This window comes from Neofelis nebulosa, chromosome 4 (assembly GCF_028018385.1).
Source record: "Neofelis nebulosa isolate mNeoNeb1 chromosome 4, mNeoNeb1.pri, whole genome shotgun sequence".
Lineage (NCBI taxonomy): Eukaryota > Metazoa > Chordata > Mammalia > Carnivora > Felidae > Neofelis > Neofelis nebulosa.
Window position 1 is genome coordinate 128,326,504 of NC_080785.1, and position 19,226 is coordinate 128,345,729.

Consider the following 19,226-nt stretch of genomic DNA (forward strand, 5'->3'; position numbering starts at 1 on the left):
ATGCACAAACATACACATGTACATGCATGCATTTATACAAGACACAACAAAGGGAAAATCTTGATATTCTGGTCAGAAATATTTATCTTACAAATATATCTATAAGCAAAGAGAAGGCAGTGTCTATGTTATGATAGAGGGTGCCCCTGAATTACACTTCCTTGTCATTCTTCCTAATTTTCACCATTTCCAGTACAGTTTTTCATGGTCAACCCCTGTCTTTATAATCTTTCACCCGAACTATCACCTTGGCCTTGCTACTCATCTCTTTGCCTTCTTTCCCTTCCTTTCTCTGGCGCATCCCACACCTTGCAGCCCAGATTATCTTTTTGAACGGCCATTTAGCGGGCATTTCCTGAGTGTTTTGTGTAAGGCATTGTGATACGTGGTATAGAGGAAGGTAAGATGGATTGGGTTATTGCCTCTAGGAAGGAAAGGAGGCACATGTAAACAGTGAGAGAAGAAAAATGCTAAAGATTTAAGACCCTATTTAAGAAAAGTGCTGGAAAAAGAGACTGGAATGGAAGTTCTAAGAAGAGAGAACTTAGAGAAACGAAAAAGGAAAAATATTCATGGGGAAGACTGTTTGAGATGGATCTTAAAATAATAATATTGAGAATGAACATGCATTGAGCACGTTGTACCAAGCATTGAGCTAAGGGCCTTGAGTGGATTATATTGTTTAATTCCTTCAGCAACCTCTGTGCCTAGTACTATTGTTATCACTATTTTATGAATGAGGGACCAATGGCTCTGACAAGTTAAGGAATTTTCTAAAATTCACATACCTAACAAGGGTTTGAGCTGGCATTTGAAAACCAGTCTGGAAGACAGCCCTTACTCCACAGCCCATGGATATAACCATTATGTTACAGTTGGACATGATGTAAGAGAATGGGGCAATGTCTAACTTAGTTTGTTGAAACTGCATAGACTGGGTGACTTAAACAACAGAAATTTATTTCTCATAATTCTGCAGGCTGGGACATCCAAGGGCAAGGTGCCAGTTGATCCACTGCTGGTGAGCTCACTCTTCCTAGTTTGCTGACAGCTATCTTCTTCCTAGGTCCTTACATGGTAGGGAGATAGAGAGATTAAGCTCTCTGGTCTCTTCTTATAAGGACACTAATCTTATCATGAGTGCCCTGTCCTCGTGGCTTCATGTAATCTTTATTACCTCCCAAGGCCCTGTCATATCGGGGAATAGGGCTTCAACATATGAATTTTGGGGAGGACACAAACATTCAGCCCATAACGGGTAGGAAAGATTATTTAAGTCTGGAGAAAAGTGTAACATAGAATTGGATCCCGGTCATACATGGCAAGTATGTAATAGCTTTGATAATAATGACAATCAATGTATATTGAAATGTTCTTGCGTGTCAACCCCAGCTTAAGCAGTCTGTTTGTATTTAATTATTGCAGTGATCCTTTGAGCTAGGTATTATTACAAATATTATTACTTTATAGAAGGAAACTGAGGTACAGAGAGATTACTACCTTGCCTAAAGTCACATTCCATTATTAAGTGTAGCCACATTTCAAACCCAAGCCGTGTTTCTATAGATCTATGCCGTGCTGTGCAGAGTCATGTGCAACTATCGGGCACTTGAATTATGGCTAATCCAAACTGAGATTTGTGGGTTGTTTTTTTTTAAGTTTTTGTTTATTTATTTTGAGAGAGAGATTGGGGTGGAGGGGCACAGAGAGGGGGAGAGAGAGAATCCCAAGGAGGCTCCTCACTGTTAGCACAGAGCCCAATGTGGGGCTTGAACCCATGAACCCTGAGATCATGACCTGAGATGAAACCAAACGTCGGATGCTTAACCAACTGAGCCACCCAGGTGCCCCAAACTAAGATTTAAGTGTGAAATACTGGATTTTAAAGACATATTTTGAAAAAAAGAATAGATGATATCCGATTAACAATATTTATATTGATTGAAATGTTGAAATATATTTGATAATATTGGGCTATATATAAAATGTGATTAAAATTAGTTTTACCTGTTTCAATTTCCTGTTTATTTCTAGACAATGTAAATTTTATGTCTCATTTTTTTGTGTGTGAGAACATTGAAGTTCTACTCCCTTAGCAAATTTCACTTATAGAATACATTATCAAGTATAGTCATATTTCCATTATAAATTAGATGTAGAGTCTGTGCCCTTAGCACAATTGAGAAGTGGTAGGGAAAAAATGAGGTTGGGGCTAGAAATTGTTAAGCAAGAAATGATGCCATCTTAGCTTTGCTGTGAGACCAGTGTCTCCAAAGGATGTTTGTAGGATACACTGGAAGGAAGAAAAACAAAAAGGAAAGATCTGCCTGTGGGTTATTGTAGTACATGAAGTGAGAGATAACTCATACCCAAACCAGGGTAGTTGGAATCACAAAGTAAAGACTAGAGATGAGAGAAATTACAGTCAGAATTGAAAGGGTATGATGAACAATTGGATAGTTCTACCTGGTGAAAGAGAAAAGATAGTGGAAGGGGACTCTCGAGGTTTCCAAATTGAGTGGGAAGATAATGAGACACTTAAAAGAAATAATAAACACAGAAGGAGTCAGGGATTTGGATGTGTTTTGAACATACTGAGTATGTTCAGTACTCAGTATGTTCTTTGAGATGCTTAAAGATTGTCAGAGTGGTATGAGCTGCAAGTCACAAGATGAGATCCTAGTGTGTGGGGGTGGGGGAGGGGTGGGCACATGGTATCCCAGCAGGAGATTCAGATGGTGAGGGGTGTTGATTGTGATAGCAACTGGTGAGACTGTCTAAGGATGATGGATGGAGAGTCAGACCAACCCCAAGGGCAAGTGTGAGGAGTAAGGAAAGACAGAATACAGCTGTGGAAGGACTTTCAAGTCAACAGGGTAAGGTGGAAACTGAGGAGTTATTTCAGGAAAAAGGAGGTGGAAGGAGATGGAACCTGCAGAAAAGCTGCTTTTTCTTGTGAACAGGAAGCCCTGAATTACCAGAGCGCAAACCTTTAAGGAAGAAATACTTGGCAAGAAGGAAGAAAAGACATTGATAACAGTAATCTTTGATAAAATGGATTTATTTGCATACATACACATACATGTATTTTTGCACATACACTCATATATTCCAGGCTATGCCCATCTTGTAAAAGAGAACAGTGTGGATTAAAACATTTGGGGCCCTTATCCCCAGTCACATGACCAATTACTGGTCCAATGGGTTCTTGATCTAGGTTGTCTGAATTTTCCCCTCTGAAGCTTTCACCTGCAGTAAGCCTTTTTTGAGTATGGTGTATTATAGATCCTTTCAGAGAAAAGAACCAAATGGTTTCTCCTTGATACTGGGTAAGGGAGAATATTGATACTGATCAGTGTTTGGAAGACGTGACAGCCCAGGTACACATCGGAATGAGTTGCCTATTAAAACCATTTACATGCATTTGCCATTTTCTCCAGCTACGCTTAAGGTGAATAGCCTTAAGAGAATGGACAGAAACTGAAGTGTCCCAGGGAGGTTGGGCTACCGAAAGCAAAGTGGTTCTTTGAATACAGAGCTGTTCCTGAGTCAAAAAACTTCAGACTTAATTAGTATTACCTGTGCAGGAATTGCCTTAGTGTGCCAAGTGGCTTAGGGGATCAGAATCCCATTTGTTATTCAATGGGATTGATAATTGGTAAGTCGTAGTCCTGGCTTCTGTATTTATTTCTTTTGTCTTTCCTTCTTTTTTTTTTTTTTTAAATTTTTTTTTTAATGTTTTTTATTTATTTTTGGGACAGAGAGAGACAGAGCATGAACGGGGGAGGGGCAGAGAGAGAGGGAGACACAGAATCGGAAACAGGCTCCAGGCTCCGAGCCATCAGCCCAGAGCCTGACGCGGGGCTCGAACTCACGGACCGCGAGATCGTGACCTGGCTGAAGTCGGACGCTTAACCGACTGCGCCACCCAGGCGCCCCTGTCTTTCCTTCTTAAAAACTGTGCATTGCTGGGGTGCCTGGGTAGTTCATTCAGTTACAAGTCTGTCTCTATAGGTTTCAACCCCACGTTGAGATTGTCTCCATCTCTCTCTGCCCTTCCCCCACTCTCACATGTGTGCACGCTGTCTCTCAAAATAAACACATAAACAAAACAAAACAAAACTGTACATTGTTTTCCTGGGATGAATTGTGAACACGTACTAATGTTTATTGCTTCAAGTAACTTGCTGATTCATCTTACCTACTGCTGAGTGTTTGGGAGATTGGTTCCTTACACTGATGTGCATTTCCTTTATACTATATTTGTACCATCTTGCTAATCATTATATGAGTTTGATTAGATGGAAATACTCATCAGTGTGGAAATAGACTATTTCCTCACTATTACCAGTTGCCAGTCCGTGTCTTTGAGCTTGCATAAAAATATGGACCATAGCTACTTGGCTGTCCTTATTGGCAGGCACTGTGCAAGGTTTTGGTTTTTTTTAACATGTTTTTCTATAATTCTCACGTCAACTATGTAGTGTCCAGTTCTCCCACATTTTCTATCTTTTGTTTCCTCCAAGTTTTAAAACTTTTCTTTTTGCATGCTATGTCTTTGAGACACTCCAGCAGTGAAAAAGCCTGCAAGGATATTCCTTGAGGATCCCTTCCCTCACTTTCCAGGGCAACCTTCCATTGACTATGCATTCTTTCCGAGCCTTACCCACACCCCAACCCTGTCCCTACTTGTGTAAATTCAAAACTTGGACAAAAAAATGTCCATTCACAGGGACCAGTTTGCATCCGTATTGCTTTCAAAGCAAAACCCTAACTAAAAAACTGCAGAATATTTTAGTTTGAGAAATAGCAGGCTCTTTGTCCTTGTTTTGTCAGTGAGCCCTAGCTTGTCATGTGCTTTTTTTATCCCTCATGAATGAGATCTGCAGGTAAAATTTATGTTCACTTCTGCATGTTGCTTCCTTTGAACATCAGCTGACACTTTCAGTTCAGACAATGTTAGATGACAGAACCCCATGATTAGATATGCAACATCGGATGCTGTTTGAGATAGAGATACTGTAAATTTCAAAGTACTTGATGAGAACAATATGCAGTAAGGAACAATCAAATTATGTATGCATCTTAACGTGTACCTGTGCATATAATTTGAAGAAACTTTGGGAGGAGATAGTTATTTTATGTTTTGTGATATGACTTTCATAGTTTAAAGCAGTATCAAGTAATTGAACAGATTTTGGAGTTTTTATTTGCCAGCCACCATGGCAAGAAGAGTCTTGGCCCATTTTGCGAATTGTCCACTGATGGCCAGTATTTTTTTTCTTTTTCCATAAGGTCAACTCCCAATGCCCACAAGGAACACCACATTAATTTCTTTAAGCAGTGTCAATAAACACAAGGAGGCAAATGACTTACAGAAATGGATGAGGTGTTAGAATTCATTTGTCCATCTGTACACAACCATATAAATGAAAATGATTGAGCAACCTTTATATTAATTTTTTATCGTTAATCAAATCACTGATGCAACAAATGGAACCAATAATAACTGCCATTGCACTACAAATTCAATTGTGAAACTGTGCTTCCGATACTACTAATCATAAAATTCATGTTACATGGTTAAGATTAAGACACTAGCGATGATGAGGGGCACCTGGGTGGCTCAGTTGGCTCAGTGTCTGAATTCAACTCTGGTCATGATCTCTCAGTTTTTGAGCTCAAGCCCGACGTCAGGCCCCCTGTTGTCAGCATAAGCCTGCTTCTGATCTATTCTCTTCCTCTCTCTTTGCCATTCCCCCACTCATGCTCTCTGTCTCCCTCTCTCAAAAATAAATATAAAAAAAAAAAAACTAGCAATAGTGAAATGTTTACACAACAGTCTGTTTTGAAAAATACCTACTGAGTGTAAAACAGTGTGCATCTTGGTCATGCTACGTTGTGGATATTTATTGATTAAAAAGAAGAAAAACAACAAACTGAATGTTGGGAAAAAAAAAAAGACAAAAACTTCCCATACTGCCAGCAGGCCATTAGATTTACCAAAATGCTTCCTCTTCCACCTTCTGTTTGGCAGCTGAGGAATTAAGCTCTTCTGTTGGTATTTGACTTACTACTTTCTCTTTGTATTATCTGGGCTTACTTTTCTTATTTTGGGGACTGCTGGAGACAAAACTAATATTCCCACCTGTCACTTAAACAGGAGGCAATTTGTTCCTTTTAACTAAAAGGGCAGTTGAAAAAAAAAGGAAAGGAGCATGCTCTCTATTCATTCAGGTAGGCCTGAGCCCCAGCTCGGGATGTGTGACCTTGGGAGCCTCTTGCACAGAAGAAACTGCTCTTTTCCTGGACTTACTGCATAGTGATCGAAGGCTCATCATCTGTTTGTGGAAGGTGGTTAGGAAAGAAACCTCAAGGACCAATTGTGGTGGTGTGTGACGGTGTGGTGACTCATGAATCCATATTCTCTGAACCTGTTACTCGATTCAGTTTTTTACCTGGACAGCATTATAGGATCTGCTGGTCTGAGAGAGTGAAACGTGAACACCGCTGTTTATATTGGCTCTTGTGACGTATTCATGGTTTCTTACAAGCATGTGAACATTATTTGCTCTTTCAGTCCTACAAGCAAGAAGGGTGATCAAGGTTGCCCTTGGCTGGACTTAAAGAACCCAGGCTAGTCTGAGGTCATGGGCTGCCCTTCTGACATTGTTTGGCATTGCCCATTGACATGCAGCCCTACTAAGTTTCAAGTAATATTCAAAGAATATATGAATACTGGGGGTAGTATTTCCCTGTTGCGGATTATTCATGGCAGCATTTCCTATGCCCTCTTGTTCTTAGAATATATGCAGCAGAGAGGGCAGTCTGTATATGCCCCCCAGGGAGTTTTCAAGGCAGATAGCAATCTGCATGTGTTTTCATATCAGCCTTAAGTTTTTGGAGCAGAACTCCTGGATTTTTCATTTCCATATAAGGTTTTCATTAACAAGTGTTGTTTTATAGGTTTTTAAAATACTTTCTGTAATTTAAAAAAAACTTTTTTAACGTTTATTGATTTTTGAGAGACAGAGAGAGACAGAGCACGAGAGGGGGAGGAACAGAGAGAGGGAGACACAGAATCTGAAGCAGGCTCCATGCTCTGAGCGGTCAGCACAAAGCCCGATGTGGGGCTTGAATCCGCAAACTGTGAGATCACGACCTGGGCTGATGTCGAATGCATCAGTGAGTGAGCCACCTTGGCACCCCACCTTCCATGACTTTTTGAATAGAAAACAGAGCTTTTTATTCTCATGCTGTGAGTGTGTGTACAAATATGAATGACACATAAACTCAGACATATGTATAAAAAATACACGAAGAGGTCATAAACAGAACATATGTATGTGGATAATTATGAAGAAGAGGCTGTTAACCAATGTACTACATGGGTTTCTGAGTACCCATGCATCTTTTAGTTAAGGAATGATATTTACTGTAGCATATACAATGCCACAAATGCCTTTTTTTTCTTTTTGCTTGATTACACAGCAAAGCAAATATAAAATACTCGGTGCTGTGGACATTATTCCTATTACGGGAGAAGAGAGAAAATAAACATTCAGCTAATGACAGTATGAAAGGAACTAATACTTTTTTATGCCTCCTGGGGTTTTTGAAAGCCCTTTGCTGGTTATTTTGTTAAGTTTCCCATTGATACTACTTTGGCGGGTAATTATTTGGACACAGAAAGGAGGGTAAATACCTGTTAGAGAGTTGTCTCTCCGTGAGAACTGATGTAGTAGGTGTTATAAAAATTTCTTTTTTTTCCGTCTTCTTTGGAGTTACCACCCACATAGATTAATAAGGACCTTTTGTCTTAGACATAATACTTGCAGTTGTTTGCTCAAACCCAATAAGTGAACACAGGGGGCAGTGTTCAAAACTACCATGGAGATAAGGACAATTCCATTCCATTTTTCATGCCTTGTAGATAGGACGCTCTAATGAGTGAAGCCATTTATTAGACTAAGTTCTCGTAAATTATTGTTCCTCAGTCAGATTAATTAAAAGTTTGATGCAAGGGCTAAGTAAAAATGGGCAATAATATCAAATTCCATTTACTGTACTGCTGCTGCATTTAAAATATTGATTATCTTTGCATCAAAAACCCTATAATATTGATATCATTCCCATAACTCAGTGGCTCAGAAAGCTTAAATGTTTTGCCGAAAAAGGTAGATGGTAGTACTGAAGGGGAAAAAAAGCATGTCTGTCTCTATGCAAAGTCACTGTCTCCCCCAGCCCCACCCCCCAGTTAAACATATTCCTTCCTGAAGCAGGTGTTGGCAAACTTTCTCATGCAATATTCAGGTAGTAAATATTTTGGGCTTTGTGTACCATATGGTCTCTGTCATAACTATTGTGCTGTTATAATGTGAAAGCAGCCATAGACAGTACATAAATGAGTAAGCATGGCTGTCTTCCAATAAAACTTTATTGATGGACACAAACTTGAATTTCATATAATTTTCATGTGTCATGAAATATTATTCTTTTGATTTGTAGGCCATACAAAAACAGATGGCAGTCGAATTTGGCCTATGGGCATAGTTTATCGACCTCTGTCCTAAAGCATAAATACATTTTTTTAAGATTTTTTTTTTATCAAGGACTTATGTTATCATGTGCAAAGTATTTAGCAATGTGCTGTTAGAGAATAAAAAAGGGCACAGGTTCAGAAAAAAAGGAGACAACCTGTGCACAAAATACTAATTATACAGATGCTTTGGGAGAGTTATAATCCAATGCACTAAATTGAATTTCTGATAAAGTGGGATTAATTTTGGCTGGAGTATCAAAAGAGACTCTCTGTCTTGAAGGATAGGAGGCAAAGCACTCCAGGAAGAAGAATTGTGTAAATCAATTCAAGATAATTTAGTTGGTAAACAATTATGGGTGAATTCCTTGCTAACAACCTGATATGTCTTATTCCCCGTGGGGCTGCCTTCTGGGAAGACAGAATGTTGCTTTGTGTGGTAGTGCAGTTTGGGATTGCCATGGGAAGAAGCTCTGATTTTTTTCTTAAGGTTAAATTTGACATTATACCTAATACTTTTGGACTTTTAAATGAGGCTATTTCAGGGAAGTGTTTGTGTGTGTGTGTGTGTGTGTGTGTGTGTGTGTGTGTGTGTGTTTTCCTGAACATTTTATGATCTGAGTTTAATAATGTTGCAGGGTAGATGTGGCCCAGGAACCACCCATATATAGGTCTGTAAACCAAAATCCCCAAATATATGTAATGAGTTGCATCTATACATTTCATATAAGTAACGAATCTCAAATTTGAAAAGTCCTCGAAAGACAATCTTGCTCAGGCCCTCTCTGAAAAGCAAGTGTGTTTTCTAAGTAAACCTCCCGTTCTGAGTTGAAGATACAGAAGTGTGCAGCATGCGCAGGCAGCCAACAGGTGACAGATTCAAATCTGAGCATTGCATCCTAACCTTAGGAGATTTAGACAAAAGGAAGAAAGTAAGAGTTGTGTGTCAGTTATGTGAAGTAAATTCATGGTTCGCTCAAACGATTTATCCTGGACCTGAGGATATTTTGCAAAGGGAGTCATTTCATGGATAAGTAAGATGTATACAAATGCTGGCCTCTCTTGAAAGTAACTTTAAACAACTTCTTTTTTTTAATGTTTTTAATGTTTATTATTTATTTTTGAGGGAGACAGAGCAAGGGTGAGGGAGGGGCAGAGAGAGAGAGAGAGACAGGGAGACATAGAATCCAAGGCAGGTTCCAGGCTCTGAGCTGTCACCACAGAGACCTACATGGGGCTCAAACTCACAAACTGTGAGATCATGACTTGAGCCGAAGTCAGATGCTTAACTGACTGAGCCACGCAGGCGCCCCCTTTAAGCAACTTCTTTAGAAATCTGAGTAATGAAGCAGCCCATCAAAAGCTCAAATTTTTTTTTTTTAATTTTCATAGCCTAGGCAGCTGTTACATTCAAATAAGTCATTGAAATCCAGAAACGGGGCTTTGCTTCAGCACTCAGAAGTTATATAAGAGATGACTGGTAGAGTATTGCTTTTAGAAGTGCTCTGTATGTGTGGTTTTGCTAAAGCTACTCTTGTGTAGTATCAGTATTTTCAGTATTCAGGAGAGAGTGGATGAATTGTAGGTGGCCAACATCCTGCAAATTTCTCAAACAGAAATAGCCACCTAATGATGAGAGGATATTTTTTAAGAGTCATAGATGCACTCATTCACTTAAAATATGAAACTATATTTTTATATGGTGAATTATTGCAGTTGGACACATACATTCCCATAGGAGATAGGGTGTTTGCTTAGAATTATCTTGAGAATGCCAAATTCCTTTTTTATTTGATCAGCATTAACATTTTGTAAATTAAAACAATTTGCAAAGAAGCATAAACACACACATGTTTCTATTCTGACACCGAGTTATCAAGTACAATATGATTGGCATGATTAGGAGGTAGAAATGTGTGTTGAATATATTCAGTGTCTTCCAAAGTTTAAAAATTGGGATAAGGGAAATGCGAGTGAAAAACAAGTCGAGGCAATATATAGGAGGATAGGGATATCATGATGAATAAAGTACACAAAAATCGTGCTAAGAATTCTGAATGGAGAAAGGTAACTAAGTGGCAATACTGAGTAAAAATGAATGAAGGAATTGAGTGATTTTCTTTAGACTTCCTGCATAACTGTCTTTTCATACATATCGCCAAATGCTTCTCTAGGATCATGGCACCAAAAGTGTATAGAGAGCGTTCATTTTAACTCATCCTCTGCAGCCCTGAGGATCATTTATATTTTGTGTTAGTTATTAAGGAAAGCATAACATAAAAATGAGTTTGATTTTTTTTTTCTTTACCCAGAGCATTTAATATTCAGTTAGAATTCGGTGACTCTGTAGATGCAAAGTGTCTAGTACAGAGCCTGGTAATCAGTGTCTGTTTTACCTTCAGATGTTGATGTTTGAGACTGTGCATGTGTTTAATAAGTGTATGTAATGAGGGATTTTGCTCCATATTATACAGAACTAAGAAGCGGTGTTTTTCAAAATAACGTAAAATACGTGTTATTTGCCAAGGTTACCAGCAAAGCATAATAGTTTTTGCTCCCCTTTGCAAGACTACAGAGGATTTAGCAGTTCACAAGATTTAGGGAAGGCCCTCTTGTCATTTTTACATCTTGGGACCACAAATACTCTTTCCATTTTGAAAGTAGACAGTTCATTTCCTTCATTGGCAAAGTTGGTTTCATTCCTAAATGAAGGAAATTAAATAGCTTGCAATCATAACAATTCCCCCTGCCAAAAAAATAATCTGGGACCTTGATGGAAAGAGAGGCATGATTCTAGACCAGGGATTATCAAATTGTTATCAAAATCCCAGGGATAGGTGATGAGCTTAATATGGAAGCTTATGTCTGGCATTAACAAAAAAAGGAAAATATTTTAAAGCAGATGGGATAAAATAGAATTGAAAAACATGTTATGATCTAGAATGAAGTAAAGATCACTATTCTTTCAGGAGATTTTTTTTTATCAGTTATATGTATGAGTATGTATACACACATGCTGTGTCTACAATAAATCATGATGAAAAATAAAATTTAGTTGTGGGTAAATGATAAATTATGAGTAAATTTGAGAAATTATTTAGTTATTCAGATGGAGGCAGCACTGAGATTCTCCCCACCTCAACCCCATAGTTCCAGACACAGTTTTGGCAATGGTCTTCCTCTGTCCTGTTTCCCTGCATCTCTATACCTACTGCACAACCCAGCTTAATATCCCTTTGTGGTCTAGAAAGAAAAAAGCAGGATATACACAAACATTTGCAAACACTCAGCTAGCTTCTGCTTACCGAGGTATAGGCCAGAAACAATTATGCTCTAGTCTAATAAATGAGATTACACTGCAAAAATACTACAGAAAGCAATCACCAGCTAGTATTACTTCTTAATAGCTTCTCCATTACAACTGATTTATGATAGAAATTCTTTATTGTATAGTTATTTTTTTCATAGAAACAACAGCCTTGAACTGGAGTTCAGTTTGAACATTCTTTCTCAAATACATGAAGGGAATCATGCCTGAGTCCCATAAAGCCTTGACCCAATCTTTTTGGTAAAGAATAGAAACCACAAATACAATAATCTCTATTAAAACCTTTGAGGGAAGGATGCTAAAAAAATGTTTTTAAAGGAGTTGATTAATGAAGTCTTCAATTCAGTGTGATTGGCGAGAACCTTGTGAATTTGCATATGTCAGAGATGGTCCATGAAAATTGGTATAATAGAAAGTGGGGATGTAAGTGTTTTTCTTTTCAGACAAATGAGCCATGGATCGTACACTCCTGGATGTATTGTGCACATTGAACACTGCATCTAACAATAGCACTGAACTTTTTGTTTGTCAGGTAGAGTTGCCATTAAACCATCTAGCGAGGAGAGTATAACTATGGGCTGAGGATTATGGAAGGATGTCAGGAAGGTTCTAAAGCACTATAAGTAACACTCATATAGAAACAAAACATATTGTATGGAAACCAATTTGACAATAAACTTCATATATTGAAAAAAAAGAAACAAAACATAAATTTAAAGAAAGAAAGCCATAAAGCATTATGAAAACATTTAGTATGCCAGGAAATTGGTTAACTATTTCATTTAGCAGTTCGGACAATTTAGGGAGGGCCCTCTTGTCATTTGTGCTTCTTGGGAGCACGAATACTCTTTGCATTTCGAAAGTAGACAGTTCTTTTCCTTCATTGGCAAATATCAGAAACACAGATATCAAATATAGGTGCTGGCCTAAAAGTATCAAAGTAAAATGTTAGGCACCCTCCAAATAATCCCACATTCTCTTTTTTTACTCAACTATAATACAAATTGAATATTAATCCAGTGAAATAGATCATAACTTTCATCAAAGTATGTGATGGATGTGAAATATTTTAAAATATGAAAATTCTGAAATCCAGATATCTTAACCTTCAACATGATCAGAATGTACATATATGTTAATGAGTATGGACATTCTTCTGGGTTTTTTAGACCAGTTGCAATGAGAGAAATATGTGGTTTTTGCTAAAGTTTTGTCATGTTTTGAAATAGTTCTGCCACTCCACAGAGAATTTTTTTATTGAACATTTATTTCTAGCACCTATAAAGCTTAAACAGTACTTTTCAGTTTTTAAATCTCTAATATTGAACACTGCTTCCCATGTAGTTTCTTCATTTCTGTTTATGGACAAAATGTGAAATACAAATTGTGAAAATAATTTAGTAAACCATTAATTTAGCAAATTAAATAATTTTATTGCTTTATATTCGTCTCTTCTATGCTCTCATACTCCAGGTGTCTGTCTGCCATACTCCAGCCTTTTTCTTGTAATTTAATTGCTTGATAACATTTCCAGATGTGGGAAATGGATAAATTAGTTACTCCTGGTAAGCTTTTCCTTTTTTGTTTTCATCATAACTCTACTGTATTGGTGTTTCCCTTTTTTTCTAGCATGTTGGTCATAGTACATTCAGCTGCACATGACAAAAACCCTTTAGAGGTTCGTTTTTCTAACATTCAATGTTTGGACTTAGGCAGTTCATTTCGGTTCAGGAACTCAGCGATGTGAGGGCTCTGGATTAGCTTTTCCGTGGTATATGTATACTTCCTCTCATGGTGTCTAGATGGCCATAGGGATTCCCAGCATTACATCCTTCCTCACAATTTCCATATCAAAAAGGAAAGGAAGCAAGGTCAGCATTTCTTTCATTTTTGTTTCTTTGTTTCATTTTGTTTTCCTCAAAATCAGAATAGAGACTCTTTCCTAAAAGTTTTTAGCAGATTGTCCCTTATCTTTTGTTATAAGGTCGAATTATGTCCCCCTCAAAATTTGTGTGTCGATGTCCTCAGAACATGACTTTATTTGGTCATAGGGTCATTGCAGATGGGATTAGTTAAGATGAGGTTATTAAGGTAGGCCCTAATCTGTTATGACTGGTATCTTTCGAAAAAGGGAAAATTTGGACACATAAAGGGAAAATGACCTGAAGGGACAGAGGGAGAAGACAGCCATCTATAAGCCCAGGTGACAGGCTTCAAACAGAATCGTCCCTCATAGCCCTCAGAAGGAGCCAGTCCTGCCCATGCCTTGACTTGAAATTTCTAGCCTGCAGAACTATGAGACAGTAAATTTCTGTTGTTTAAACAAGCAAGCTTGTGGTACTTTGTTGTGGCCAACCTTGCAAACATATGTACCCCTCTTTGGCTGTTACTGGTCTCATACATAGCCCAATCTTCCTTGTCTGCCCTTCTCTCCAGTCAAGAACTACCAAGAGTTCAGGGTACGTAATTTATCTGGTGCTTTCTGTATCTCTGATGAACGGCAGATTCTGAAGGTAAGGAAAAAAAATAGGTAAGAGATGTTGAGTAGACAGCCACCATTGTGCCACAGCTAGTTTTTGACATGCTGCATGGGTTTGGCATTCAAATATTTGTTAAAGAAATGAATTATCTTAAGATTGGATTCTGTATCCTCCCTTGACTTGGGAATATAAATGGAATTTTATTTTTGTCATTTCTGTTTGGTTGGCATTTTCTAGCTTTAAGCCACCAATGCCCCAAAAAAAAAAAAAAAAGATAATGCCCCACTGCTATAAAATGTTTCCATCTTTTATTTGTTTTTTTCCTGTAGAATAGTAAGACCAAGATCTCATTTCATTGGTGACCTATAATTTTTACTTTCTCTGACCCAGGCTAGAGCTCATTCTGTTTGGTTTGGGTGCCTTGTAAGTACATTGGGACTATTCCTTTCTAGCTCCTAGTCTTAAATTCTGCTTTAAATAGAAGGCCTCACTCTAGCTCCCTTTTGGGATTGACCCTCTTCATTTCTAAATATCTTTCTGTTTTTGCATCATGTAAATATGATATAAATAAGTGAGGGAAAATAGGATATGCTTTCCTTTTTTCTATAGGAATTTCAGAGATAACATTGTGGTCTTTTAGGAATTTCATTTCTTTTAGTAAAAGTAATGCAACTGCCTGGATCCTTTGTCTATTTCTCTATGTCAGTCTTCATAAAAACTGTATAGAGTATGACTATTAGGATTGATTGGCTGCAGTTTGATCTTTTAGGTGACATTACCTTAGGAACTTATAAAGCTGGTACTTACATTCAAAGGTAGTTATTTCAAGTAGCCTGTGGGTATTTGGGGAAAAAAATAACACCTCGTGATTGGGCTTTTGGACTGATTAGTCCTGTTCGGAAATGTTATATGCCCTTTATTTTAGGCTGTAAACTTAACATGGAGCTTTGGAGCTAGGCTAGCATATCAAAAAAATGCTCCTGTCACAAAAAGTAAAGTTTAGCATCAATCTAAATGTTACATCGAATCCATTTAGCCAGGCAGGAGGCTTCCTTCTGTTCTCAGCCAAGCTTCTCTTTGCTGGTTATGAATATCCATGTGAATTGTCAAGGTTCTGTCCTTTTGAGGATCAAAATTCATTTTTGAAGAAAATGTGGGATAATTTCTTTTCGATGAGCAAAGACTTCAGAACCTATTCCTTTTAAGTTTATATTGCTGCCAAGAGACTACATTATATCCCAAGCAGCTCTCATCACCGGTTTCATTCTGGTGAAGCAAGACTGAGTGGCCTTTGTCTCTTTTAAGAGTATGAAACATGGACTGACCTGTCATGTTTGATTATGAATTTGTACTTACATTTTAGGAAGGTTTCAAATGGCTGCTAATGGTCTAAAAAGCCTTTAGGAGCCTTAAATTTCAGAAATGGTGGGTGTGCACCTCACAGGCTGGGAGCCCCACTGTTAGCAGAAAATATTGAAGTTGAAAAAGGAAGCTGATGGTTCGTTTTTGTCTTTGACCATATTTAGAACTGTGTGGTTTACTGGGAAGGGAAGCGCACCCAGAACATGAGCACTAGGGTCTGATCACAGTCTCTCACAAAACAAAACAAGACAAAACAAAACAAAACAAACCTGTGTTGCCACGGTTAGGTTGTCTAATCACCCTGTGCCTCATTTTCTGCTGGAGAGACCAAACAACTATAAGGTGAGAACATAATCTCTGAAATTAAAATCTCAGCTTTGTCAATCACTAGCTATAAAAAAGCATCTGCCTTAGGGGCACCTCGGTGGCCCAGTCAGTTAAGTGTCCATCTTCAGCTCAGGTCATGGTTCTTGGGTTCGAGCCCCATGGCGGGCTCGGTGCTGACAGCTCAGAGCCTGGAGCCTGCTTCAGATTCTGTGTCTCCCTCTCTCACTCTGCCCCTCCCCTGTTCATACACACACACACACACACACACACACACACACACACACACACGCCTGCACATACTCTCTCTCTCTCTCTCTCTCTCTCTCTCTCTCTCTCAAAAACAAATAAAATTAAAAAAATAAAAAGTATCTGCTTTATAGAGAGTTATTGTGAGAATTCCTTCATTCATCTTATTTATTCAACAGATTGATAGGGAATATCTCCCATGTTCTAGGAGTTGGGGATAGAGCAAAGGATTAGACCCAAATAGCAAGCACATATGTGAACATGTATGATGTTCACATATAGTGAGATACAGCAAGATGTGCTTTGATACCTCTGTGAAAGGTGGAAGTGAGAGGTGGGTGGATGGACAGTCACATGTAAGCTGAGAAGAGTTCTGAATGACAAAAGGAAATCAGAGTAACAAGGGAGGTGGTGGCTCAGCCCAATGTGACAGCAGTCATCATTGTCTCAGAGGCAGAGACAAGACAGTGGTGGCACAGGGTGCCGGTATGGCTGGACCTCATAGCACAGGAGATGGGGTCAAACGTAGCCTGGGAATAAGAGAGGCAAGGCTTATACTTTCCTTAGTACAGGGCCTGGCACATAAATATTAGCAAATTAGCTATTGTGATCATTTTCCCAAAAGGGTCTCAGTATGAAAAGTTTTCTAGTTATTTAACACCTTCATTTAATATTAATATGGGTCTCTAGAGAAGAATTAGATCACCATTTTGGGATATGACTTATGTTAGATGGTGATTGGATTGCATATTTGGGTTTTCATTGTGGCCACTTATAGGAAATTATTAAAAACACCTCTTTTTATCTTTTTCATGGAAATCATCCCTTTCTTATCTCGAGCTAATTTTCCTTCTGTCAGCTTCTCTCCCCAATTTACCTGGAATTTTTAAATCTACACCATTATGTTACTATAGTATTGTTGTCAAGTGCTACATATGTTAAAGTTTTTCAGAAAAATAATGGCAATCCCATATCCTAAGTGAAATAAAGTGGCCACTCAAAGTAAATCAAGAGCTGTTCCACCAGAAAAAAAATGTTATGAAAAATCCACCACATTTGTAAATACTTACAAATAGGCATTAGAATTAGTTTCACCTTCCCAAGACCATAAATTTGATTAATTAAGCTGATTATCTATTTATTTATCTATCTATTTATTTATTTATTTAATTTATTTTTATTTATTTTTATGCAATAAACTTACTTGGGGGAAAAATTTAAGAAAATGACAACATTGGATCTTTTGGATTAGGGACATTAGTAGCTATTTCAAAATCCATTTCTTCTGAAAGTTCTCCTTTTCCACAAAGAAAAGTGAGATTTTTTACCTTGTGTGATTTTCCCCTCAGAGATAAATAAAGACTGGGGACTAGAAAGTATAGCAAGCTGCCTTTTTTTAATGTTAATTTTATTTTTAAGAGTGAGAGAGAAGTGTGAGGAGGGAGGGGCAGAAAGAGAAAGGGACAGATAATCTGAAGTGGGCTCTTTGCTGACAGTAGAGAGCTTGATGTGGGGCTCGAACTCACAAACCTTGAGACCATGACCTGAGTTGAACTCCAAGCCTAACCAACTAAGCCACTCAAGTACCCCAAGCAAGCTGCTTTCTTAAGCAGCTTGTGGTAGGTAGTATTAAGGGTTAATGGCATGTTGATTTTGCAGGGGAAAGGTGTTCAGAGTTAGCAGACTTTGAGGTTTGAGTGCACAGTCCCTAGACTACCTGCATTTCTAACACCAGCTGCAAGTTCTGGCTTTGATAATTTCCTAGGACTGACAGACATCACTGAAAGCTATTATACTGATAATCTGGCTTATTTTAGGGAAAGGATACACACTAAAATCAGCCAAATGAAGAGACACATCAGACAGTGTCTAGCACGACCCCAAATGCTTAGCTTTTGTTGTCCTCAGGATGAGTAAACCTCCTGACATTGATGTGTGGTAATACACAAGGACTATTGCCACCCAGGGAACCTTGCCAAGCCTCAGTGTCCAGAGTTTTTACTGGGGCTTCATTACATAGTTAGGACTGATGAAGGCACATGCAGTGGAGCTCAGTTGCTCAAGTTAGATCATACCCTGTGAATCAAATCTTCTACCTACAATTACACGGTTGATCTTTGTGATGTCGCCAGTCCCCATCCAAGACTATCAGTATGACTGGTCCCACTCTCAGATGTAATGTGGCCATCACCACCGTAAACAAAAGCATTTCTATCATGTATGACTTTGGTTACCTGCCAGAAGCTGAGAGCAATAGCCAGATGAAGGGCAAGGCTGCATTCTTGGAGCAGAAGGCAACAGGCATCACTGCCTGGATTCTGAAATCAGATGTTCTAGAGTGTGTACATTCTGAAATGCAGTATGTGAACTTGCCCCTCGCTCCTGGCCACTTTTGGGCCCAGTGCTCCTCTTCTGTTCATTGGAAATCATTATCTCTGTGAAGATTAAAGAACGTGTAATGGCCACATAAGATTCACACACTGGCTTTCACTATTGCTGTTTTCATCATGTCAATGATTATTTACAGTATTATTTTATTATCCTCATAATTATGGTAAATATTTCTTAGGAATGCTATTCCTACTTGAAGTAGCCAAGATATAAGTTCATAGTTTCTGGACATTTTTTCCGACTTGTTTTCTTTGTCTGACTACTCATGGGCTCTCTTTGTCTCTCAGTTTATGCATTCTTTGCTTCAGCAGGAATTCCTCCAATTTTACTGAGCTTTCCAAGATAGGAGAATGAAGAGTTTTCTTTTCTTTTTCCTGTGGATTCATTTGTTTTCAGAAATGCACTGGCGATGATTGTACAACTAAAGTAGCATAAGCATTTGTTGATGGCGTTATCTCGTTCCTTTTTAAATTCATAGCACAAAGACAGATGTGTGTGTGTGTGTGTGTCTGTGTGTGTGTGTAAATTCTCAGAAAGTACTCAAATTGCCTTA

General features: G+C 38.3%; 1 protein-coding gene across 3 annotated transcripts in view; it reads left to right on the forward strand.

Annotated features, from left to right (window-relative positions):
• The window catches only part of CNTN3 (contactin 3), a 340,674-nt gene that overhangs the window by 95,188 nt on the left and 226,260 nt on the right, over positions 1-19,226 (forward strand). The window lies entirely within an intron of this gene.